Raw genomic sequence first — 27,635 nt, 5'->3', positions numbered from 1 at the left:
GACTCTCTGTTATCTGAAAACTAAAACCATTCTGTAAAGCCAATTCTTCAAAGATTACATTGGACTATAAGACATAAAACAATACAGATGAAGACTGTTCTTTTTAGCTCAAGTAGACATATGAGGCTATGTGGACAGCTCCTGTCTGGAGGTGAGATGAGAAGGTAGAGGGGGAGAGAAGCTGTTAGAATATAGACACGAGAAATACAGGGTTGAGAGAAGGAGTGTGCTGTCACATTGTAGGGAGAACAGCTAGGGTCACATAACTATGTGTGTATAAGTTTTTGTATGAGAAACTGACTTGAATTGTAAACTTTTTAAAGTACAATTTAAAAAAAGGCAGGAAAAAAAGTATTGGAGGAAGACTCATTAACACCATGTGTTCCACAGATGACGAAACCTAGCTTGATAAAAGTGAAGAGGACTTGAAGCACTTACTGATGAAGAGCAAAGACTACAGACTTCAGTATACATTACAACTCATCTTAAAGAAAACAAAAATCATTACAACTGGAGCAGTAAGCAACATCATGATAAATGGAGAAAACACTGAAGTTGTCAAGGATTTCATTTTACTTGGCTCCACAGTCAACACCCATGGAAGCAGCGGTCGAGAAATCAAAAAAACGCATTGCATCGTGCAAATTTGCTGCAAAAGACCTCTTTCATTAAAGTCTTGAAAAGCAAAGATGTCACCTTTAAGACTGGGGTGAACATGACCAAAGCCACAGTGTTTTCAATCAACTCATATGAATGTGAATGCAGGATGATAAATGAGGAAGACCGAAGAACTGACATCTTTAACTGTGATGTTGGCAAAGAATATTGAATATACCATGGACTACCAAAAGAAGAACAAATCAGTCTTGGAAAACATACAAACAAAATGATCCTTAGTAGCAAGGATGGCGAGACAACGTCTCACATACTTTGCACATGTTATCAGGAGGGATCAGTCCCTGGAGAAGGACATCATGCTTAGTAGAGGGTCAGCAAAAAAGAGGAAGACCCTCAACAAGATGGATCAACACAGTGGCTGCAACAGTGGGCTCGAGCAGAAAAATGATGGTGAGGATGGGGCAGGACTAGGCAGTGTTTCGTTCTGTGGGACACAGGGTCACTAGAGTCAGAACTGACCCAATGGCACCTACCAAAAACAACATGTCAAAAAATACAGGAATCTACTTAAAAAAAAAAAATCAAACTTGCTCCTGTCAAGTCAATTCTGACTCACCATGACCCCATAGGGCAGAACAGAACTGCCCCATAGGGATTCCAAGGAGTAGCTGGTGGATTTGAACTGCTGACCCTTTGGTTAGCAGCCAAACGCTGAACTACTGCACCACTAGAGCTCTGGAACCTACTCAAGGGAACTCCTAAGAACCAAATCTGTGATAATTTGAGTTAGGAAAAAATAATAATATGCATTAGCCTATACTGGTATAAACAACTTAAATAAATAAAGGGTAGAGAAGGGAAAGCTATTCCTTGCAGAATTCCAATCAATAAACATAGAGGAAATGATTGGAACAGAAAAAACAGTTGGTAAATACCACAGTAAGAATACTCATAGGTAATAATTATCAATGGGTACTAAAATTAGTGGGCCAAAGTACCATAAAGAAAGAGAATATTTGTAGTCTCAAAGTACTGGCTTAGGAGAAACTTACTAATTATAAAGGGTAAAACAGTTAACACTCCAATAAGAAAACCAAACCAAACCCATCGCCATCAAGTCAATTCCAACATATAGTGACCAATATGATAGAGTAAAACTGTCTCCACAGAGCTTCCAAGAAGCGCCTGGTGGATTCCAACTGCCAAATGTCTGGTTAGCAGCAATACCTCTTAACCACGCCACTAGGGTTTTCAACTTTCCAATTGGAAAGAAAAACATAGAAGAAATGATTGGAACAGTAAATACCATTTGGTTATTGCCATAGTAAGAATACTCAAAGGTAATAATTATCAATGGGTACTAAAATTAGCAGACCAAAGTACCATGAAAAACAGAATATTTGCATTCTCAAAGTATTCTCCTGTAAGAAACTTAGTAATTATAAAGGGTAAAATACTTAAATTTCCAATAGGAGAGAATGGAAGGAAACATGATAAACAGGGAAACAAACCACTCTTAAACAAAAAACAAGATCAGTATATTTTATTGTACGCAAAACATTAAAGAGTATAAAATCAGGTTTGTTCAAAGTTATTCCCTGCAGCCTTATTTGTAATAGCTGAAGATTTTAAGAAAGATAAAATTTAGCCTGGACTAAGAAAACAATAAACACTGATGAGGACAGCACAGGAGTTAAAACAAAAAGCATAAAGTAGCTCTAGTGACCCCTTCTTTGAGTTTGTATTGCTTTCTGACTCACCGAGAAACTTTGACCTTTTATCACAGACTTTTGGCAATTTGTTGTCTGAAATTATAACAGTAAGGATGAAACTTCCCACTTTTGACACAGAATAGTCTTTCTGTTGTGAGTTCTTATGTGTCCAGAGAGATAGGAGGAATGACTAAAGGTTTTCCCACATTCCTTACATTCATAAGGTCTTTCTCCACTGTGAATTGTTATATGTCTAGCGAGGTGTGAGGAATGAATAAAGGATTTCCCACATTCCTTACATACATAAGGTCTTTCTCCACTGTGAGTTGTTATATGTCTAGTGAAGTGTGAGGAATAACTAAAAGCTTTCCCACATTCCTTACATTCAAAAGGCCTCTCTCCACTGTGCATTTTTATGTGTTCAGAGAGATAGGAGGAATGAGTAAAGGTTTTCCCACATTCCTTACAGTCATAAGGTCTTTCTCCACTGTGACTTGTTATATGTCTAGTGAGGTGTGAGGAATAACTAAACATTTTCCCACATTCCTTACATACAAAAGGTCTCTCTCCACTGTGAGTTCTTACGTGTTCAAAGAGATAGGAGGAATGAGTAAAGGTTTTCCCGCATTCCTTACATTCATAAGGTCTCTCTACACTGTGAGTTCTTATATGTCTAGGGAGGTCTGAGGAGTAACTAAATGCTTTCCCACATTCCTTGCATTCACAGGGCCTCTCTCCAGTGTGAGTTCTTATATGGGTAGTGAGGATTGAGGAACACCTAAAGCCTTTCCCACATTCCTTACATTCGTAAGGCCTCTCTCCACTGTGAATTCTTATATGTACAGTGAGATGTGATGACTGAAGGCTCTCCCACATTGATTACATTTATACGGTTTCACTCCACTGTGAATTCTTATGTGTTCAGAGAGGTAATAGGAATAACTAAAGGTTTTCCCACATTGGTTACATTCATATGGCCTCTCTCCACTGTGAGTTCTTACATGTTTAGTGAGGTATGAGGAACACGTAAAGGCTTTCCCACATTCCTTACATTTATAAGGCGTCACTCCAGTGTGAACCCTTGTATGTTGACTAAGGGATGAGGCCTGACTAAAGGCTTTCCCACATTCCTTACATTCATAAGGCCTCTCTCCACTGTCAGTTCTTATATGTTGAGGGAAGGATGAGGCTTCACTAAATGCTTTGCCACATTCGTTACATTCACAAGACTTATCTCTATTATGAAATTTTTTATGTAAAATGAGGGATGAAGGATGATTAACGGTGTTACAACATTTACATTTGCACCTGTGACTTCTCATATGTGTCCAAAAGGATGAAAAACTACACAAATCTTTCCCACATTTGCTACACTCATATTGTTTCTCACCAGTGAGTGTTGTCACAGAATTCTTAAGGGTTGAGATACAAAATAAGACTTTCCCACATGCCTTACATTTATGGGATTTCTTTCCAGTACAAGTTCTGATAGGAGTGGTTAGGTGAGAGGGACAATTGCACACTTCTCCACCTTCCTTAGACTGACAGGTATTGCATTCAGTGTGAGATCTGGCATGACAGTTATGTGATGAGTGATCCATGAAGGCTTTTCCACACTCACAGCATTCAAAAGGATTTATTTCTCGAGGATTTCTCCTTAGCACAGTTTGGTTTGGAATCCAGCTGAAGGTTTTCCCATACAGATTGCCTTTATTACTTTCACATAGGTTCTCTACTGTATGACTTCTGTTAAAAATAGGCAACATGCTGTTGGAAATAAATTTTTCCCATTTCAGTATTAAGAAACAAAGTGAAAGTGTACATTTTTTGCCCTGACTTGTCTCACGTTTCAGGCATTAAATCATCTAGCAGAAATAATACTATTATTATCACGGCTTTTCTAAAATATGTGGCATTCTGATAATTGTGTCCAAGTGAAATATTTTTCAAATACTCAATATCTGACTCAAATTTATGAGAATGTTATATTGTGAAAGTTCTCAGGATATGTAATTCTACAGCTAAGTTTATGTATATTGTTGTGAGGTGCCACTGAGTCAGTTCTGCCTCATAGCGACCCCAGGTACAACAGAATGAAACATTGCCTGGTCCTGCATCATCCTCCCAATTGTTGCTATGTTTGAGCCAGTTGTTACAGTCACTGTATCAATGCATCCCGTTCAATGTCTTCCTGATTTTAGGTCACCCTCTGCTTTACCAAGCATTACATACATAAAAACGTGTATATATACATATACACACACATATATATGTATATATATACACACATATATGTGTATATATATAGAACATCAGGATACCTTAGGACTTTCTCCTGAGATACTGTTTTATCTTGTTTGAATGACCAAAACCAAATCCAGTGCCTTCGCATCGATTCAGACTCATATGGATCCTATAGGACAACACTCACCTCAAATGTCTCTTCCGGTTTTTATGATGATCTCTATTGCCATATGATTTAGAGACTTCTCCTAATGTGGAGAACCAGGTGTGTTTCTTCATGAATCGCACCATTACATGTTCACTGAATAACATTTCTCCATGATTAAGGTTTTGAGAGACTGACCCAATAATTCAAGTTGAGGTTCACAATATAAAACAAAAAGGAAGGGAATTATTAGAAAAATAAAACGGCTGTTACAAACAAAGAAAGGCTTAGTCACATTTTGTTGTTTCAGCACTTTGATAATGGTTAAAAAGCAGTTTGCTAGGAAATATACCCACATGAGGATGGGCAGTGATGGTGACACACATAGGTGTACTTAGGAGAGCTAACTAGAAAGATATCAGACACAATACGCATGTAACGTTAAAAGAGGAAAACGGACTCCATAACCCAGGTGTGAGAGGACTGTTAGTCAGCAAGGTCATCTCAGGTATCTGTGATGTTGTGTCCTCAATCCCAAAAAGACTTTTTCTAGCTGACTGATTCAAATGTAATTTCGTCCATGCAGGGCTGGTCCTTCAAAAATTTCTTGCTATCCTCATGCTTCCCGACAGAGTGGTCCTGGATGAGTCCTATGTCCGCTGTCCTTGCTTCTCTGGCAAAACAAATGGGTATAGCTGACATGGCGCTCACAGAAAAATGAGTATCATAAGGGAAGACAGTGCAGAGCAATGAACATTTCACTGACACTGAGCCAATACTTTGCTCTTCAGGGTCTCTGAAGATGGGCAGGTGTGAGCTCCTTTGCAGCAAAACAATCATGTCAAGCTTGTATTTAAACACAGTAAAACTCTCTACAAGGCACCAAAACACAAATCTCTCAGAGGCCCAAAGTGACCCCTGAAGCCAACATTACACTTACAACACTTAAACAGCTTCAAAGCCTTTAAACACAAGAGAAATGAAAACTTACTTTAATACATAGAGCTATATGTTCATGGGGAAGCCAGGATTTGTGAGCACTATATACCAAGGAACCTGTTTTACTTTAACAACTTATTCCCATTCCTCAGCCCAAATACTGGAGCAAACTCAATGAGTAAAATACTTTTGTTCACTGAAGGAATGAAATTTTTTTTAAAATGATACCAATCTTACCTACGGAGGCCAGGTTTCTGAAGGTTTCCATCACTACATCCCTGTAGAGCTTCCTCTGAGCAAGATCCAGCAAAGCCCACTCTTCCTGGCTAAAGACCACGGCCACATCCTCAATGACCACCGAGTCCTAAAACATCCCACACATCTGGATCAGCAAAGTACCACAAACTCCAGTGTCTACAAGAATGAAAGTTGAGGCTGACCATCCCAGGGAACTGAGAATTCATAGGGATTTGACACAAGGTTCTGTATTCTATCAAGGTCTACCCTAGGGTATGGCCATCAGCCTAGTCCCTACACCAACTACATTCCATCCTCACTGATTAAATCCTGTCTCATAGACTTCCAACACGTTGAAGTAATCTCTTTACAGTTTGTGACAAATTACAATCTTATTCCTCTCTGTTTATGGTCTAGAACAGTTAGCAAACATAGCACAAATCAGAGAAATACTCTAATTCAGATCATCACATCCTTCTGAACAATTTCACATCTTTCCCTTAAGACCCACAGGAACACTTAACAAATCATAAAGCACAGGGTGAAGGAAAGATGAGGTATTAACAACTGGGAAACACTGTAGAATGGAAATGTTTCCTTTTGCCCATCAAAGCCACGGGAGTACCAGGGGCCCACATAAACAAGCTGATAAGCCAAGGCCCTGAGCTGGTCATATGTTCTTAAACAGATCTAGGAGATCAAGAGGTGACTCTTCCACATGCTGAAAAAAGAATAATCTTTTGGAGAATTAGTGACTTTTACATGTCAGTCACCTAGTCAGAAAAAAAAATTACTCATCATCCTCTCTGTCTCTTGCATAGGGACAGGCAAAGGTACTAAAAGTTAAAAAAAAAAAAAAAAAGCTCACGTGAGAGGCAGGAAACACAAGAATCCAGATCTCCCCAAAAGTCTGAAATTTCGAGACCTCATGCAATTTTACACCAATTATTAGTGCCTGTTCCCCTCAACAAACATAAATTCAACACATAAACAGCCTAATGTAATAAGACAACAAAGATCACTACCTCTATAGAAACAAGAATAGCATGTCCTTGTGCTTGCGGACTGAGAAGAGGTTACAATTCCCATTGTGTAATTACTGTACAACACGATGAACGTAATTAGTGTCATCAAGTTATACATGAAAACATTGTTAATTGGCAATTGTTTATGTAATATTAGACCCTAACAAGAGAGTCGTTCTTTTCCTTTGACGCTCTGAAGACAGGCATTGGCTTCTCTTTAGCAATGAAAGTCCTAGATGGTATCTTTTTTCAACATAAGGCTGTTTTGTCTACACTGAAAATCTGCTCTCTACTGCAGCCACCTTCATCAATTATCCTAGTTAGATTTTATGGATAACGTGCTGCAGCTTCTACATCACAACTTGCTACTTCACCTTGCACTTTGATGTTACGGAGACGGCTTCTTTCCTTAAGCCTCACGAACCAACCTCTGGTATCTTCAAACTTTTCTTCTGCGGCTTCCTCACTTCTCTCAGTCCTCATAGGACTGGAGAGAATTACAGCCCTGCTCTGGATTAGGCTTTGATTCAAGGGAATGTTGTGGTTTCCCCCTTTTCTAAGAACAAACAAGTCTGTCCTAGAAGAAATACAGCCAGAGTGCTCTTTGGAAGCGAGAATAGGGATGCTTCGTCTCATGTGCTTTTGGACATGTAATCAGGAGGGACCAGTCCTTGGAGAAGTTAAGCGGTAAGAGGTAGTAATACAGACGTTCAGCATAAAAGAGGGAGACCCTTAATGAGATGAATTGACACAGTGGCTGCAAAAATTGGCTCAAACATAGAATCCACTGTTAGGATGGCAAAGGACCCAGCAGTCTTTAGTTCTGTGTTACACAGGATCGCTATGAGTTGGCACCCAACAAGAGCAGTTCAGAAAGGCTTTTATACCTAAACTATTGATAACCTGGATCTTAGAAATTTACATTTATATTCACTAGAACAACTGTTGTAAAAGCAAAATAATGGGTACAATCCAAGTGTCCATTCAAGGCCATACACTTAAAAACAACAAGAAAAAACTAAGGTCAATCATATACAGTATTCTGAAGTTTTGTAAAAGTTTAGACTTAAGCTCTCTATGTATTGTTAGGAAATCCTGTTGGCGTAGTGATTAAGTGCTACGGCTGCTAACCAAGAGGTCGGCGGTTCAAATCTGCCAGGCGCTCCTTGGAAACTCTATGGGGCAGTTTTACTCTGTCCTATAGGGTCGCTATGAGTCGGAATCGACTCGACAGCAGTGGGTTTGGTTTTTTTGGTTGGTTTTATGTATTGTCATGAAAAGATCACCAGGATAATTCGGTGATTCAAAAGTAAGTGTAAATCCCATGCTATCTTTTGTGTAACAAATTAAGGCAAATAAAATTCTATATGCTTCCTTATCTATAAACACTGGCAAGATGCTTCAGACACTAATAAAGATGGTTATTTAAAGGAAGCTGGGGGAAGAGGGATGGCATGGGTGAGGACAAGAGTAGGGACAAGTCTTAATAAGCTATACTTTTAAAGTCCATATGAAATTTCAAACTTCGAACGTATTATCTATTGAAAAAACATAATTTGAGTAAATTATATTATACTTTTAAACAAGTTTTTACTTGGAATTCATATTCATAATAATAAAACTATTTAATCATGTAGGACCCAGCTGCTGTTAAATGGTCTAACACACTTAGGCAAATCACAAAAGTATAAACGAAAAGCTCTCTTGCTAAACACAGTAACCGGGGATATCAGAGTCTGTACATCCATTTTATCTTAGCCAGGATAAAATGGCTAAAATACGTAACATGTTAGGGGTTCTGGGATGACTAGTTAAATGTACAGAAGTCTTTAAGATCCAGCTCAAGATTTAAGTAAGCTTTAGAGTAACTTTTACATCAGTTAAAACAGACTTCTCAGCGTTTGAGAAGTTTATGTCCATTAGATTCAAAAATTCTCAGTAGAAACACAACAAATAATCTAGAAATTTTCCTCCAGTGGAAACTGTAAACTCGAGAACTGAAGTACACGCATCTCATATGTTGAGCTTCTCTAGCAAAAGGAAACACTTTAATTTCAGATTCTAATTCAAGACTATGGAGAACAGTTAAACACTACAGGGATTAAACACCAGCTCTAGAAATAGGTGGGAAGACAAGGACCTAGATTGGGGATTCATGCTTTCCATACACCCGCAAGCCTCAGGGCAAAAGTGTTCCCCATTGGGGTCGGGGGGAGGGTGAAGGAAGAATGGGTCTGGAAATCCCACACAGGTTACAGGTGGGCTCACTGTCCCTGGGTTCATACCTTTAGTAACATTAGAAGAGCACGACCACCACCCAGGAGCCCATAAACAGTCAGGGTCTTCACCCACGAACTCTCTTTCCCTTTTCTAACCCATAACACAGTGTGAGAGGTAGAGTTATAGTTTTAGAACTGCACAGAACATGCTCCATTGCTGGGGGAAGTCAAGAAAACTGCTAAGCCTCCAAAGATGGCTCTGGCGGACCGGGTTTCAGCCTCCACATCCAGAGCTGCTCCATGTTCAAGCTCTGGTCAGAACACTCTGTCATTCAATACACAGCTCCAAGGCCCAAGGCAGGGATGTTAATGCCCCATGGTGCCAATTCTGAGAGTCATATAGGGAAGGTGATCCCAGGCATCCAAATCTTAAAAAGCCACAAATGTACAGAAGAAAGGCCCAGTGACAGTGGAGCAGGGTGCTATGATGCCTCCTAGGGTTAAGTCCTTGGCCTCCTCTGCCACCTTTTTTCTTTATTTAGGAACCACAGTCCTGCAGCACGCAGCTGGTCCCCCAACAATTCATATCAAGCCTCACTCACTCATGGTAAGAATAATTCAGTTCTCTGTAGAACTCACCATTTCCTTGCTCCAGCTTCTGGAAGTCGTGAGAGAACGTCAACTCTTTGCCCAAGAACCCATGTCAGTAAGAGCAATGGGAGTGGAAGCAGAGCACTGGGCAATTTGGAAGCAAATGAATAATGTTTGGTCCACACACTAGTCAAGACAGCTGAAACTGTACTTGTGATTAACAGATGTGCAGGACGGTCACCCTACGTTCCCAGCTGCCTGGACTGGACTAGTTCCCCCTGTACCACATTTGACACCTGAAATAGAAGAAGGTTGGAGAGGGAACAGCATTGACTAAGCAGGGAGTGACAGGTTTTTGGTTTCCTCCCAGAATCCCACAGAGCAGCGATGGTTCAAAACACAAAATTTTTGTTTAATAGCCAAGCACTTTAATCACCGTGCCACCAGGGCTCCAAAATAGGGAAACAGAGCTGGTAAAAGCAAAGGTAACATCAAATTCAATTTGCTTGTTTCTCCATAATAGTGTCAATCTAAAGTGCATTTACTTCATTCTGAAACCTACAATGATATTCAAGCAGAAATGAGTGGGAGTAAATGAATGGACAGGAGGGGTACTCTCTGAGGGGGTGACATTTGAAATGAGACCTGAATTAGAAGAATTATCAAATTCCTATGGTTAAAATGCTTTTCCTCTAATAAGAAGAAATACTTGATGCAAAGGCTGAAAGGCAGAGAAAATCTTGACACTACTGAACAGGTTTTTTAAAAACATGTCAAGAACTTATCTAACATGAGGGTGTCATAAATTTAAGTCAGAGAGCAATACGTAAGCCTGAACGTGTAGGATCTTGTTGACCAACATAAAATATATGAATTTTATTCTAAAATAAATACACTAATTTATTTTTAAAAATTATTCTAAAATAAATAGATTGATAGCTTACTTGGTTTACATTTGTGAAATATGCCTCTTGCTGCTGGGTAGACATTACACCTTCTTGTGACAAGAGAAAAAGTAGAAAGTTCAGAGGGGGCTTTCATAAGGTAGATCTCTCACAGACTTGCTGGGACTATTTCCACTAATCTAGTAAATGGATGCTGATGCCACTTACTGGCTGGGAAATCTAGGTGAAAAGTTGATTTGTTCAGGTGAGATTTTAAAAGCTCTGTCCTGGGCATGTTAGATTTCACAGCCATAGTGCCCCAGGGGGACTATGGGAAGGGTTTGGTCTCTGAGTCCATTGGTACCCAGGAGACCATATCTCAATCTGTAGGCTGTCTTCCTGGACACAAAGACTGAAACAGAAACCTCTGAAACAGGCTCCATTTCCACTTCTGAAGCTTCAAGCTGAAGGACAGGAAGAGCACAGTTCTGGCACGTGTAAGTCCTTTAAGAAATGTAAGCTGATATTGTGGTGTAATCTGACGGGCAATTCTCAGATTCTGAACTGGGAAAATTCAGTAGTTTTGATTGAAGGTCTGAATTTGGCATGAAGTGACTACATTACCAGTCATGTCTCCAAGGAGAACTCTAGTCCAAAAGGGAAGTACTTTTAGAATATCTATCTCTAAGGAAGAAAATGGAAGAAAAAAAAAAAGGCATCACATTTTTCTGTCGATTTTGAGGTTACAAGTGGTGTTTAATGATCATTTTTACTCTATCCATTTTTGAACTTTTGGACACATGCAATATTACTACAATTTTAAAACTAAGATCATTATTTTTCAATGCTGGATTCCTAGATATGATACCAAAGCACAATCAATGAAAGACAAAATGAATAAACCAAAAATCTTGTGCATCAAAAGACTCTGTCAACAAAGTGAAGAGACAGCCCACAGAATGGGAGAAAATACAAAGAAACCTGTGCAAACCGGAACTCAGCAAAACTGCCTTCTTTTTACTGGTCTTGAAGATTTCTGCCTTTGAAAAGGTGCAGTCTTGCCACTTTTCTATTGCTTCTTTTAGTGGAAAATATTTGAGTTTTCCTTTTCTAGAGTTTTCCAGCCTTACACAGGTTCTGTCATTTGCAGGTTTGACAGTACTGGGAAACTATATACCTCATAAGCCCCTACGTGTCTGTCAGCCTGTCGTACTGCGGGAACTTGTGTTGCTGTGATGCTGAAAGCTACACTACCAGTATTTCGATACCAGCAAGGCCCCCCTTGGTGGGCAGGTTTCAGCTGAACGTCCAGACTAGGAAGACCCAAAAGTCTACTTCTGAAAAGAATGAGGCAGCGAAAACCTTATTAATAGTACAGAACATTGTCTGACATAGTACCGGAAAGTTGGAAGGCACTCAAAAGACAACTGGGGAAGTGATGCCTCCTCAAAGTAGAGTCGGCCTTAATGACACGGATGGAGTCAAGCTTTTGGGAACGTCATCTGCTGATTCGACACCACTCAATATGAGAAGAAACTGCTACAAACATCCATTGATAATTGGAACTGGGAATATATGCTATACAAATCAAGGAAAATGGGAAATTGTCAAAAAGGAAATGGAACGCATAAACATCAATATTCCAGGCATTACTGAACTGAAATAGACTGGTATTGGCCATTTTGAATCAGACAATCATATGGTCTACTATGCTGGGAACGACAGCTTGAAGAGGAATAAGCACTGCATTCATCAACAAAAAGAAAATTTTAAGATTTATCCTGAAGTAAAATGCTGTCAGTGATAGGATAATATCCACATGCCTACAAGGAAAACCAGTTAATACGACTATTATTCAAATTTATGCACCAACCACTAAGGCCAAAGATGAAGAAAGTGAAGACTTTTACCAGCTTCTGCAGTCTGAAATTGACCAAACATGCAATCAAGATGCATTGATAATTACTCCTGATTGGAATGAGAAAGCTGGAAACAAAAAAGGATTGGTAGCTGGAAAATATGGCCTTGTTGATAGAATGATGCTGAAGATCACGTGACAGAATTTTGCAAGACCAAAGACTTCTTCATTGCAAATACCTTTTCACCAACATAAACAGCGACTATACACTTGGCTCTTGCCAGATGGAATACACAAATCAAATCGACTGTATCTGTGGAAAAAGAAGATGGAAAAGCTCAATATCATCAGTCACAACACGGCCAGGGCCCGACTCCAGAAGAGACCATCAATTACTCATATGAAAGTTCAAGATGAAACTGAAGAAAACTGGAAAAAGTCGACTAGAGACAAAGTACGACCTTGAGCGTATCCCACCTGAATTTAGAAACCATCTCAAGAATTGATTTGATGCATTGAACACTAACGACCAGACAAGTTGTGGGATGACATCAAGGACATCATACACGAAGAAAGCAAGAGGTCATTAAAAAGACAGGAAAGAAAGAATAGATCAAAATCAATGTCAGAAGAGACTCTGGAACTTGCTCTTGAACGTTGAACAGCTAAAGCAAAGGAAGAAATGACGATGTAAAAGAACTGAACGGAAGATTTCAAAAGGCAGCTCAAGAGGACAAAGTAAAGTATTATAATGACAGGTGGAAAGAGCTGGTAACAGAAAACCAAAAGGGAAGAACATGCTCGGTATTTCTCAAGCTGAAAGAACTGAAGAAAAAATTAAAGCCTCAAGTTGCCATAGTAAATGACCCTATGGGGAAAAAAATTAAATGATGCAGGAAGCATCAAAAGAAGATGGAAGGAATACACAGAGTCATTATACCAAAAAAATTGTTCGACATTCAACCATTCCAAGAGGAAGCATATGATCAGGAACCGAGGGTACTGAGGAAGAAGTCCAAGCGTCACTGAAGGCATTGGCGAAAACCAAGACTGCAGGAACTGACAGAAGAAATAATATCTTTGAATTGTGATACTGACAAAGAATAGTGAATATACCATGGCCTTGCAAAAGAACAAACAAATCTGTCTTGGAAGAAGTACAACCAGAATGCTCCTTAGAAGCAAGGATGGTAAGACTATGGCTCACATACTTTGGACAAGTTGTCAGGAGGGATCCGTCCCTGGACAAGGATATCATGCTTGGTAGAGAGTCAGCGAAAAAGAGGAAGAATCTTTCCTCCCCATATATAAACCCCTGTGCCTGCTGGTGGAGGAGCCATCTTGGTGATGCAGGTCCTCATGTGCTCCTTTGCTTGGCCAACCAAATAAAGATTTCTTCTTTCACTTTCGCCCGACTCGTGCTTCAGTGTCACACCAAGCAAGATGTGGAGATCCAGTAACATTCCAGCTAGGAGTCCACTGCTTAGTGTGCGGGGCGCACGCTGGTCCTGACTCAACGAGGACCTCAGCAATCAACAACAGAGCTGCTTCTTCTTTTTGGGCCCCTCTTTGGACTCTGGGCGGATGTGCTCTGAACTCAATGGCAGCTCCGGAAAGCTAGGGAAGAAATCTCCAGTAATCAGGTAAGCACTATTTCTGGTGGATTCCAATCCTGACAGGCCCATAAGGTGGTCTGTGGCAGACAGGACTAGACCCCTACCATTTGATGGGCACCCCTCTGGGTTGAGGGGACGTCCTCCTGAGTGCATCTGGAACTGATGTTGTCTGTCTTAGTACGATTGTGAAGTAGTAAGAACATGGGTAATGCTAAAAGCATTCCGGAGTCTCTACCCTTAGGGTGTGTTTTAAAGAATTGGGAAAAACTTGGCTATGATCCTATAAAAAGGAAGAAATTAATTTTCTTATGTAATACTACTTGGCCCCAGTATGTCTAGGGGACCACAAAAGTTGGTCAGTGAAGGGATCACTGGACCGCAACACCATCCTTCAGCTAGATTTATATTGCACAAGAAACTGTAAGTGGGATGGAAAACATTATGTGAAAGCCTTCATGCCATTGTATATTAAGGAAACTCAGAAGGAAGGCTTATGTACAAAAGGAAAAGAAAAAGCTCACTTCGCCATTGCCAGTTCTAGTGGCGGACAACTCTTTCAATCCCTGGGGGCTGCCACTGTCTCCTCCACCTTACCCTCCTTTTCTGGCTCCTGCCCCAGCTGCTGTGCCATCCTCCAGCAGTGCACAAGGCTCTCCTCCTGGACCTACACTGGGCAGGGGAGGGGCAGGCAGAGGATGGAAGACCAGGTTGGTGGGAAGGGGCAGGGAGCATGCCCCTGCCCCCCTTCTCAGTGACCATCCTTTCCTGGAGCCTGGGGTGGAAAGAGGATGAAGAAATGAACAGGAAAAAAGGGCCGTCCAAATGTCTTGAAGATTTTCCCTGTCACCACCAGATATGGGGGTGGGGGGGCACCCTATCAAGGCACAAACACGGTCCAGGGTGATGTGGAGCCTGGACAGAACCTCCAGCCAGTATCCCCTCCACCAAACCCCAGTGGCGGTTGGGGGCCTGCTTTGGGTCCATGTTTCCTTTAGTACAGTGGACCTGATTTACTTGAAGAATTACACCCCAGGATATCTTGAGGACCTGATAAGAATATATGAACTGTTTGTTCCCATCGTTAACTCTTTTAATCCCACATGGGCAGACTGTCAATCTCTCTTAAGTGCCCTCCTCTCCCTGGAGGAAAGGCAGATGGTCCTAGACAGGGCCCGAGAGGGAGCCCAGAGACGACATGACACTCAGCTGACCAGAGATGCAGTTGATGACATCTTCCCTCTTCAACACCCTAGCTGCGATCACAATTGCAAGGCAGAGTATGGTATGCTCACCCAGTATCAGGGCTGTCTTTTAGCAGGTCGTAAAAATGAAGTACCTAAGGTCTTAAATTGGAATAAGGTGTATTAGATTAAACAGCATAAAGATAAGGATCCCTCAACTTCCCTCAAAAGGATTTATTGAGCCTTTAGACAATACACTGATTAGGATCCAGAGGACCCAGCAAACACTCAGATGGTCAAGAGTATTTTTACAGGAAAATGTGTCTCAGACATTGGGGAAAAACTTCATAAGATAGATGGGGCAGTAACTATGAGTGCTGGATACCTGGTTGAGATGGCTCTCAAGATATATAACAACAGGGAAGATAAAGACAAAAAGCTCCAGGTTGCCCTATTAGCAACAGTAGTACAGGCTAGGCTCCCCTGGAAAGAGATGACCCATCAGTCACCCTAGCGGGACCCAACCCCAGCCCCCACTGGGAAGGAACCAGTGTGCATATTGTAAGAAAGAGGGTGACTGGAAAAGAGTACCCCAAGAAAAAGAGTGGGCAATGAGTAACTCAAATGCCAACCCTCAGTCTGGAGGAAGACTCTGACTAGGGTGGACCAGGGGCAGGACTTCCCCCCAAACTCTGGTTATATGAATGTGGAGGGAAAAACTACTCAATTTTTAGTTGATACTGAAGATACACGCTCGACCCTCACCAAACCAGGTGGATCTCTGTCCAGACATGAGATCCCAGTAGTTGGGGTAGTGGGTAAGGAGGACACCCGCTCATTTCTTCAGCCCCTTACCTGCTCCCTCCTCACCAAAGCGAGAACTTTGACTCGCTCTTTCCTGTATATACCTGATTGCCCTGTGCCATTGCTGGGCAGAGATTTATTAAATAAATTGCAAGCTGAAATACACTTCAGCCAGGGACTGATGCATGTTCAAGTTCCAGTACAACAGGGGTGGAAAGGAAAATCAGGGATGAGAAACAATCTGTTTTCCTTCCTAAGCCATGGTGGCAAAGATTAACCTGGTAGTGTGGGTCACATGAAGATCAGGCAGGGCACACAGCACAGTCCCAGTAAAGGTTGAGCTACTACCAGGAATAACCCCACCTAGGATAAAATACCCAATAGGACAAGAGGCTCAGTTGGCGGTACATTCTTTAATACAGAGGTACTTCGAATTTGGACTGCTAAGGCCCTGAATGTCTGCCCGTGAAGAAGAAAGATGGCTTCTATCAGTTCGTCCGAGACCCATGTGCCATGAACCAGACAATGGTAACAGTACACTCCACTATGGCTAATCCTTATAGCTTGTTCTTGACACTATTACCTGCTTGGAAATTTTTCTTGGTCTTATATTTGAAGGATGCTTTCTTCTATGAGCCCTTGGAATCCAGTGGCCAAGAGATTTTTGCCTTTGAATGGGAAGACCCATACACTGGACAAAAGCAACAATATTGCTAGCAGAGTCTGCCTCAGGGCTTTAAAAACAGTCTGACTCTGTTTGGAACCACCCTGGCCCAAGGGCTCCAAAGCCTGACACTGACCAATGGCACCCTGTTGCTCTCTGTGGATGACTTTGATTGCTGGCTCTGACGAGTTCAGCTGTACAGAGAACACTGTGATTGTGTTAAACTTTTTGGCAGAGGCCGGGTATAGTGCTTCTAAAGAAAAGATCCAAATGGTCCAGCAGAAGTCACTTATTTGAGGTTTATCATTACTGAGGGAAAGCAGGAGCTCCATCCAGACAGGAAAGGAGCCACATGTGGACTAGCACCCACTGATAACTGGAAACAGCTCTGAGGGTTCCTGGGCAGGGGGTCGGGGGAGGGAAGGATTCTACAGCATATGGATCCCTAATTTTGAGCTGGTATGCCCTCCTAGAAGGAAAAGAGACAGGCCTGTTTCTTTGAACAAGAACGAACAGCATTTGAGCAAGATAAAAAGTCCCTATTAGAGGCCCCAGCACTAGGAATCCTGGATTTCCATAAACCTTTTGATCTTTTTGTGCACAAGCATCAGGACGTAGCTGCAGAGTCCTCACCTAGAAACTGGGCTCCTGGAGGCAACCGATAGCTTACTTCTCCAAGACTATGGACCCAGTCACCTGTGACCCGCGTGCCTTGAACAGATCCTGGAGCCAAAAAGCTAACCTTGGGCCAAACTATTCACATTCATGCCCCTTACTCAGTACTCACTATACTGGAAGAGAGGGGGAGTTATTGGCTATCCCAGAGACAAATAACTCAATATCATGCCTCTCTGGTTGATAATCCCAATGCACTGGCCCACTCTGCTGTTGCTCTAAATCCAACCACCCTTCTCTCCACTCTGCCCTGGGAGACCCCATCCACCATGACTGTGTTCACACCGTGGACCTGGTCTATGACAGCCGCCCAGAACTACAAGATCAGCCTCGAGCAGACGCTGACTTACAAGTTTTCGCGATGGGAGTAGCTTCATAGAGGGTGGCTGGCCAACAGAGAGTGGGCTTCGCAATTGTCAGCTGCACCAAGGTCCTTGAAGTGAACCCTCTCCCCAAAGGAACCTCAGCCTAAAATGTGGAGCTCGTTGTGACGATCCAGGCTTTGCAGCTGGCCAAGTCCAAGCAAGTGACCGTTTACACGGACTCAGAATACGTATTTTCAGTTTTACATGTGCACAGGGCTTTGTGGAAGCAGAGGGAGCTTTTGAATTCGGCCAGAAAAGAAATCAAACATGGCCAAAAGATTTTACAACTCCTTGCGGCAGTGTTACTCACTGCCGCTCTGGCCATGGTACTCTGCGAGGGACATCAGCAGGGAGATAGAGCAGTGGCCCAGGGCAATGGAACGGCCAATGTAGAGGCCAAGCGGGTGGCAAGTACGATCACCCCAGTGGTAGTTGCTGCCCTCTTTCTACACTCTAACTTGCCACAGCCATGGAAGACCATGATTACAGTGAAAGAGACCTTTATGTGGCTGATCAGTAGCAGCTCAAGAGAAAGGATAAGTGGTTCTGCATAAAGGATGGGACTCTATTCATTCCACAACACAGGATCCCCAGCATCATAAAGCACCTACACAAGACCACCCACCACAGGCAGGAAGCAATGTATGATTGGGTAAAGAGACACTTTGTTGGCCAGAATTTGCAGGCTATTATCAGAGACGATGTGTCACCTGTCAGAAAAACAACCCCAAGACCTTCTCAGCTTCACCAGAGGGGACCCAGTGCCAAGGACATGTCCTGCGAGAAGATCGGCAGATAGACTTCACTGAGATGCCCAGGCTCAAGGTAATTACAAGTATCTGCTAGTGTTTACAGACACCTTTTCCAATTGGGTTGAAGCATTCCCCTGAAGAACTGAAAAGGCCACAGAAGTTGCCAAAAGACTGCTGGAAGACATCATCCCCAGGTTTGGTGTTCCTCAAACCATAGGAAGTGACAACAGAACAGACATTACTGCTCAGGTTGCACAATTTGTAGCCCAATAGGTAGTGATTAAGCGGCATCTTCACAGTGCGTGCAGACCCCAATCCAATGGAAGAGTAGAAAGAATGAACCAGACTATTAAAACCCATTTGGCCAAACTTTGCCAGGAAACCGAACTTACTTGGGTTAATGACCTTCCCTCGGCTCTGTTCAGGATTAGAGTTGGACCTCGAACCAAAATTAAGGTAAGCCCCTTTGAGCTATGTACGGGCATCTTCCCCTTTGTAACTTTTGGGAGGGCTTAAGTACTCTGGATCCTGGAAACACTCTGGAGGCTGAAAACATGCAGGGGTAAGGCCACCTCATTATTAAATTATATTTACATTCTGTGGCAGGAATGCTTTACACTCTTCACAGGTATGCAACGTGGCAGATTCTTCCATGACCTGAAGTCCCTTTCCATGTTTCAAAACCTGGTAGCTCGATATATGTCAAGACCTGGAATACTGCAGACCTGGCAGAAAAATGGCAGTCAATATCACTGTAAGGGGAGCGTGGACCCACCACTGTTGCATCAAACCGGCTCCCACTCTCAGTATCGACCAACAAACCCTGCAAAACAGTAAGAATTGGCAAAACCCAGTGAAACCAAACCCAGTGCCGTCAAGTTGATTCCAACTCATAACGACCCTATAGGACAGAGTAGAACTGCCCCATGGAGTTTCCAAGGAGCGCCTGGCAGATTCAGACTGCCAAACCTTTCTTAGCAGCTGTAGCACTTAACCACTACGCCACCAGCGTCTCCAAGAATTGGCAAGACAGTAATGACTGAGAGACTTAGCCTTTAGTGGGTTTGAAGTGGTTGTTTACAAGGAAACAGGCAACGTAGACAATTGTGCCACTTGATTGTCAACCACTGGTGGCTGTGCGTGTTGTTTTAGCCTTATTGGTTGTTTTATCCTGGTTTTGTATGACCTGATGCTTGTTTCCTGCTGGGCTCAATGAGCAAGAGGGGAAGCCAGGGGTCTGTCTGGGGAGAGCAGGCAGGGCTGCCTGGAGAACAGGGTATTTGAAGTGAGTCCTGATGATTGAATGGAAGTCTCACAGGCATAGTCGGGTGTGGGGCAGGGTGGAGAGGACACTGTGGGTGGGAGCTGGGTACCCTGAGGCACCTCCTCAACACTTGACACTCATGAATGAATAGAAACTGATACCTGATGCTGGGGCTTAGCTTTAAGTCCCAAATCAGTAGAGGAAAGGTAGGCGCCTGCTGCAACATAGTGCTGCAGGTACCCAGGTGGGGAAACCAAGGATTGGGTAGGTGACGTGACTCTGAAAGAGGGCAGCCAGGGGCCAAGCTCTTCCCCTTTGTGGGCCTGTTTCCCTGTCTGAGAAATGGGGCCAGATACTTGGCAGAGTCACAAAGGACATCTTTGTGGGGGTTTGGCACATGCTCAACTCCTGGGTCCCAGGCACTGACTGGTTCAGACCCCCAAAACAGCCTACAACTCCCAAGGCACCTGGAGGGCTCCACAACTGACCCCTTTTCTGGGCTTCAGTGGCTCAGAGGGGCCGTTGAGCATAGGGTGAGGGTAGGGTGAGTGGCACACAGCCCCTTCTGGGGTCCAGTGGGCATGGTGGTGGAGTGGGGTAGAGAAGACAGAGCTTCATGGGAGGAGAAACTGAGGCCCATGTCGGCGAGACATGGAAGGATTAATAACAATATAAAGAATGACAAGAGTGAGGTTGCCATGGAAACTTCTGCCCTGAGAGCAGCCCTGTTACCATGTTATGGATTGAATCATGTCCCCCAGAAATATGTGTTATAAATCCTAAACTCTGCCTGTGGTTGTAATTTTACTTGTGAATGAGATGTGTTCATTATGTTAATGAGGCAGGATTAGGTTATGTCAATGAGGATTAGATTAAATTTATTATGTTGATGAGGGAGGATTAGGATATCGTGAGTCATTCTCCCTTGCGATATAAGAGAGGTTAAACAATCAAGCAAGAGAAGACAAGATGGGGGAAAGAGAGACGCCAAGTCACATGAACATCATCCAGGAGCAAAAGCTCAGAGAAACAACTAACTTCCTCTGAGCCAAGAGAAAGAGAAAGCCTTCCCCTAGAGCCAGCCCCTGATTCAGACCTCTAGCCTCCTAAACTGAGAAAATAATTTTCTGTTTCTTAAAGCCACCCACTTGTGGTATTTCTGCTACAGCAGCATTAGATAACTAAGGCACCATATTTAACCAACAAAGCCGTGGCTGCATTTCTCGAGGGTAAGCAGAGGCGCAGGGGTGATGGGCCACAGGGCAGGGGCGCGTTTCCAGGCCTCATGACCCCTTTTGTGGGTGGAGAGAGGAAGATGTAGATGAATGGAAGGTGGGGCCTGTTTCCGGAGCAGGTACACAGGGATCGGTGTAGGGAGTCGTGGTTAGCGGCACAGCCCCCACCCAAGATGATTGCCTGCCCAGAACAATGCAGAAGTGACTGCCACTTGTGGGAATCCACAGTCCCCCATGTCCTCTTGAGGCAGGCACGTTGAGAGGTTCGCCTACAAAGCTGGGTCACTCACAAATGTGGAGGGAAGGAGGGAGGGAGACTGGGGGCAGGAACCCATGGTTCCAGAAATACCCCTTTTAAGGCTTTATCCACACAGAAGTGTATTCTAGAAAGTTCATGCTGAAATGGCCTGTAGGGGCCCAAGTTTGGGGACCACCAAATGCCTCCTGGGGGAGCTTGTTAAATGAGGGACCATTGGTGCAACGGAGTATTATGCAGGTAAGAAAGGACACCTCAGTAGCCACAAACTGAACCAGTCCCCAGATTTGGTTTCTAAGACCATTCTCCAGTAAAATGAACCAGGCCTCTTTAGAGAAATGGCTGATCTGAGGGACAGGGAATACAAAGATGAGCAGGGAGCCCCTTGTAGTGCTGAAAAGGAAGGACATGCTTTTAAAATCCCACAGTGATGGGGTATGTGGAAAGGACCCAGAGTCACCTGAATGAGCTCCAGAGGCCCAAGGCTGAGATAATTTGAGTATTGGGTTATAATCCAAAGTATAAAGTAAATATCCAGGAATCCATACTGATATAAATAAATAAACTGAGAGAAGAGAAAAATCTTCACGGAGAAGATCTCAAATAACATGTGCAGACACTGCCCCCTGGAGGAGGGGAGCATCATCTACCCCTCAATGTGGCTGTGCATGACAGTAACCTCCATACTGTGGAATGGAAGGAGTGCTTCACTGTGGAGACACCTGACAGCACACTTTGGCCAGGTGAGCAAGGTTAACACCAGCAAGTAGGTCAGCTGGAAGCATGTGCCCTGGTTATGTGGTGATGAGGCAGGCACCTTACCTCCCTAGTCTTCCTCCCACCACAGTCCAACTATGCAAAAAACATCAGAAAATCCCAATATTGGGGCAGCCTACAAAACACCTGACCAGCACCCCTTAAAACGGTCAAGGTCTCCAAAACAAGCAGAGTCTGAGAAACCATCACAGCCCAAAGGAGCCTGAGGAGACAAGAGGACTCAATGTCATATGGGTCCTGGATGGGATGCTGGGACAGGGAAAGGACATTAGGGAAACATTAAGGAACTCCAAACAAAGTATAGACTTCAGTTAATAAGTCAATATTGGTTCATTGTGACATGTGTACATCAAATAGTCCTCAGGAGGGATCAATCGCTGGAGGAGGACATTGTTCGGTGAAGGAGAGGGCCAACAAGTGCAAAGGAGACTTATGAGACAGATTGGCACAATGGCCGCAGCGATGGACTTGAACATGCTGCAGATTGTGAGGATGACACAGGATCAGATGTTCCATGCTGTCCACATGGGGTTGTTTTGAGTTGGAGACGACTGGATGGCAGCTACCACCACCACCACCACCACCACACTAACTTAAGATGCTAATGATGGGAGAAACAGTGTGAGGTTGGGAATATGGGAACTCTGTATTGTCTTCTGGATTTTTCTGTAAATCTAAAACTAATAAAGTTTATTTAAAAGAAATATGTAGACAAATTGTTAGCTAATAATAACAATATTTTACCATTAAAAAAAAAACAAAACTCCAGGTGGCTCTTTCTCCATGAAGTGGCATGTGAGGATATCCAAGATAGGTATCTTGATATTAAGGTATAATTTACCTTAATAAATTATATGTAAATAAATTATAATTGATTACCATAAAATCCACCCTATTAGTGTACAGCTGTGCAACCCAGACACACATGAACATGTGTGTATACTCACGTGCATGAGTACATACCTATGCAGGCAGGAGGGGGAGCATACATACATTTTGGTCTGCTCTAAAACCATGGGTGGTGTCAGTGCCTGGGGCTCCTCCTGCCTCACCTTGTCTCCCAACAGTGGCGCTGGTGTCCCTGTGGGCCCAGGGCAAAGCCAGGACGAGGCACAAAGAAGGCCACTCGAGGGGATCACAGGAGACACAGGGCTTTGGAGATGGGGGGAGCTGCCTCCCAGGCCATCAGGGGCCACTTGGCTTTCTCCTCTAGTGACCTTCCCAGCCCCCTGGGCAGTGATAAAGGCAGGGAGCAAATGGAGCACAAACTCCTGAACTGCTGACCCCAGCTCCTGAGAGGCATTGCAGGTTGGGGTGACTTTCTCAGGGAGAGGGCCTGAGGGGAACTCAGCTGAGTACACACTTCTCTGTTTCTCACCTGCACAGCCTTGAGGAATACCGCATCCCACTGCCCCCCAGGCTGACCCCTACCTGTGAAGTGGGCAAACAAAAACCCGATTTGGCCACAGCAATGTGTAGGAAGTCTCTGACCAACATGGGCTTCCAATCAAAATCACAGTTTCGGGAACCAGGCAAAGAGGAGGCCAGGGGACCTGCAGCAGCTCAGGAAGTCTACTGTGTGTCTACTGTGTGGTCTCCTTCTAATCCTGACGCAGCACACAGTGACCTTCTAAACGCCACCCTGCACCACACTGCAGGGTCTGGAATCCTTCTGAACCTGCTCGGTACGCACAGACCCAGGGCGAGGTCCTGTGAGCAGCTGGGTGCTGGGGACAGCAGGAACAGGCCTCGGTCCCCATTACTCAGCTGTTTTGGGTGCTCATTCTCCCACTGTGCTTGGTGGCACCCCACACCCTCCCCACAATGGGCCTTCCCTGATGAGTAAAGAGGTCCAGGGCGAGAGGCCCCCAGCTGGAGTGACCCCGGGCACAAGAGCACCTCCCTGCATCCACTGGTCTGACATTAAGGATCTGTTCACGGAGACCACGGAGCTCGGTTTCCTCTACGTTTATTGCAATTGCTAAGAGATGAACAACATTCACAACAACAGCGTCCCTTTGCGAAACCACTTCGTCTGGGTTTACCAGGGACCAAAGAAGTTGAAACCCCTGTGGGTCCAAGCGACCGAGATGAGCAGAGCCTGCACACGGTGGCCAGCAGTACTTCTCTCTGGAGACCCTGGAACCAGAGCCACATAGAAGGCATGTGACCCTAACAGAGCCTCCCACGTGCCCACTGAGGGTGGGCGTGAGAGCAACCCAATGCCTGAAGTGCAGAGGCGGACACCGGTCCCTGGAGAACATCAGCCCATCTGTCAGGCCCAGCATCCCTGAGTCTGTAGGGACATTTCAGGTGCTTCCCTTTGTCGAAGGTGAGGGTCACAGTCTCAATGCAAACCAGGAGAAGGAGGTGGCTGAGAGACACAGTGCCCATGCCCAGGAAATGTAAAGCTATTTCATTTATCCAGGAAAGTGCAGAGCCCCAGAAATGAACATGAAAAGCCAGAGATGCTAACCATGGGGTCCGGGTGTGGCCCCTAATAGTGAGTAAGCCAAAGGGCAGGGCAGCAGGGTTGGGACCTGGGGGTTCTTCCCCCATCTCTGTCCTGGGGCTCAGGCAGCAACTCGCTGCTCATGTACTCCAGCCTCATGGTGTCTCACGAGCCCAGCCTTTCACACTTACTTAAAACATCACCACAGATGCTTTATCAGGAAGGATGGGCACCCGGTCACAGGAAGCAATACTGGGAGTCTGAAGGTGCATCTGACTCTGGAAATGACAAACAGCTGCAGCTCTGGTGCCAGGGGCTGCACAGACCCGCATCCAAAATTTCCGCCTCCCTTCCAGAACTCCTGGGTCCTCCTGTCTGGCTGTCTGTGTGGAGGGGCAGGAGCATCGACCTTAGTGGCAGGGACGTCTGCGCCCCAGGCTACCTCCCAGCTGCGATGGCGCCTGGGCCTCCACGCACCTACTTGTTTGCTGGCCTGTCTGTACATCTGCATTGTCCTCCGGCAGAAGACATCAAACGTGTCTTCTTTGTGCTCCTGCCCTTCAGCCCCAGCCCTTCCTCTTCCGAGGTAGTCCCCCACGAAGGAGCAAGTGGAGACTGAGCGTGCAGTGCCCCTGAGCAGAGCCGGGGCAGTCAGCGCGGGGCACTCCTGTCTGCAGGGCTGCTGACCTGAGTGTCAAAAATGAACGTGCTCGGGAAAGCAAACCTGAAGGCAGAGGGGACAGTGAATCACAGAGCAACTACCTTGGCGCTAGGCTCCAGGGAGCTAGGGAGGGGCCAGCCACCTTTGAAAAAAACACCAAGGCCCAGGTTTGCCCCCGACCAGGCCATCAGGGACTGTACCAGTAGGGTGGGAACACAAGTGCAGTGGTCAGACCCCATAAATGCCACCCCCGCGGCCTGCTGGCTTAGCTGATCTGTAGACCGAGGCACACTCTCACGGCTGACACTCTAACTTTTCCATGGTCATGGCCAAATACTGGCTGTTGAAACTGCAGAAGTGTTTACTTACCTCACAGATGAGGGTTCAGCTGGGGGCCGCAGGACGCAGTATTCCAGGCTGCTCTGCAGGTGAGTCGCAGACAGGTGTGTACTCAGCCAAGTTCCCCTCAGGGCCTCTCCCTGGGAAAGTCACCCCAAGCCACAGTGCTTCTCAGGAGCTGGGGGTAGCAGTTCTGGAGTGTGTTCTTCATCTGGCCCCTGCCTTCATCACTGCCCGGGGGGCTGGTGATGGTCACCTAGAGATGGAAGCCAGTGTGCCCCTCCTCCAGGGGCCTTCCCTGTGCCTCAGCCTAGCTTTGCCCTGGGGGCCCACAGGGACACCAGCACTGCTGAGTGGGAGGCTAGGCATGGCAGGAGGGGCCCTAGGCACTGATGCCACTCGTGGTTTCAGAGCAGACCTCTGTTATGTGTGCATGCTCCCACTCCTGCCTGCGTGCATATGTACATGTGTGCAAACTGTATGTGCATGTATGGATGCACACCTATACATATGTGCATGCCCATGTATTCCCGTTCACGCACATACTGTACATAGACGTACATGCATACATCTGTACATGTACACATGCACACACCTATACATGTATGATGTATGAACCCAAGTGTACATGTGCACACACAGATCATGCATACATACATGTGTATACACTCAACTGACACATGAGTACATTTTCTTTGTGGAAGAATCAAACACAAACCAAAACCCAGATATATGCAGAACAGAGCACCGACGCCCCCTCCTCTTTGCCCCCCCCCCCATCCTGAAACATAGAATGAAGCAAGGCCCACGCAGGCAGCTCAGGGGCTCACTTCCGTACTCAGCAGTGGGCTTGGCAGCCTTTCCAGGTGAGTCAGAGTTTTAAATCCAACTTTGAATAAGTAATGTTGTTGTTATTAGGTGCCTTCAAGTGGGTTCTGACTCCTAGCAACTCCATGTACAACAGAATGAAACACTGTCCATTCCTGCACCATTCTCACAATCGTTGCCATGATCGAGCCCATCACTCCAGCCACTGTGTCACTCCATCCAGTTGAATAAGTAGCATCTACTGCTATAAAGTTGATTCCAACTCACAGCAACGGCACAGGGTTTCCAAGGCTGTAAATACCTATGGAAGCAGACTGCCACATCCTTCTCCCATGAAGCCGCTGGTGGTTTTGACCCACTGACCTTTTGGTTAGCAGTTGATCACCTTGACCACTACACCACCGGGGCTCCTTAGAATAACTAATACTGAATGCAAACCAAAAGGTGCAAAGGTTGTACCCGACCCGCAGTCTGGGTCAAGAATATTCCCCACATATATGATCAAGTGCAGCACATTTAGACCCAGCTCATAAACACAGGCTCCACTTCACCGCATGTTCTGTTCTTTTTTCACATAGAAATATTTCCAGAAAAAATCAAATGATGTCTAGCTAGTACACAGTAAACAAACTATAAGTAACTTTGAAAGATTAAGCTACCTTCGTTATAAAAATTTAAAACAATGGGATACCAGATATTTGGCAATTGTTTTCAAATAGACATTATTTTAGAGAAGTTTATGTTCACAGAACAACCATGCATAAAGCAGAGTCCCCATACACCCACACCTACACCCACAGGGTTTCTCCTACTGTTAACATCTTGCATTTCTGTGGTGTGTGATACATTTGTTACAACTCACAAATTGATATTGATACACTATTAACTAAAGTCCATAGATTACGTCAGGGTTCGCCCTTTGTGTTGTACAGTCCTATTGCTTTGACAAATGCACAATGTCACGTGTCCGTCATTACAGTATCCTACGGAATAGTTTCACTGCCCATAAAATCCCCTGAGCTCCTCCTATTCATTCCTCCTCCCTCTCCCAGAACCCCTGGCAACCATTGATCTTTGTACTGCCTCTATAGCTTTGACTTTTCCATAATGTCATATACTGGGAATCACACAGTATGTAGCTTTTTTGAGCTGACTTCTTCCACTTAGCAGTATGCATTTAAGATTACTTCATGACTTTTCCTAGCTTGATAGCTTATTCCTTTTTGTCACTGAATAATCCCCCACTGTATGGATGCATCACCATCTGTTTACCCATTTACCTATTGAATGACAT

At 44.4% G+C, this 27,635-nt stretch overlaps 1 protein-coding gene and 1 pseudogene across 2 annotated transcripts in view; both read right to left on the bottom strand.

Moving 5' to 3' along the window:
* The window catches only part of LOC126072186 (zinc finger protein 699-like), a 317,390-nt gene that overhangs the window by 226,562 nt on the left and 63,193 nt on the right, over positions 1 to 27,635 (bottom strand). The gene's annotated exons all lie outside the window — the stretch shown is intronic.
* On the bottom strand, positions 2,173 to 4,569 carry LOC126072199 (zinc finger protein 883-like; annotated as a pseudogene).

The sequence above is a fragment of the Elephas maximus genome, chromosome 3, assembly GCF_024166365.1.
Source record: "Elephas maximus indicus isolate mEleMax1 chromosome 3, mEleMax1 primary haplotype, whole genome shotgun sequence".
Classification (NCBI taxonomy): Eukaryota; Metazoa; Chordata; class Mammalia; order Proboscidea; family Elephantidae; genus Elephas; species Elephas maximus.
The sequence above is the reverse complement of the archived record's forward strand: the minus strand, read 5'-3'. Positions and strand labels throughout refer to the sequence as shown.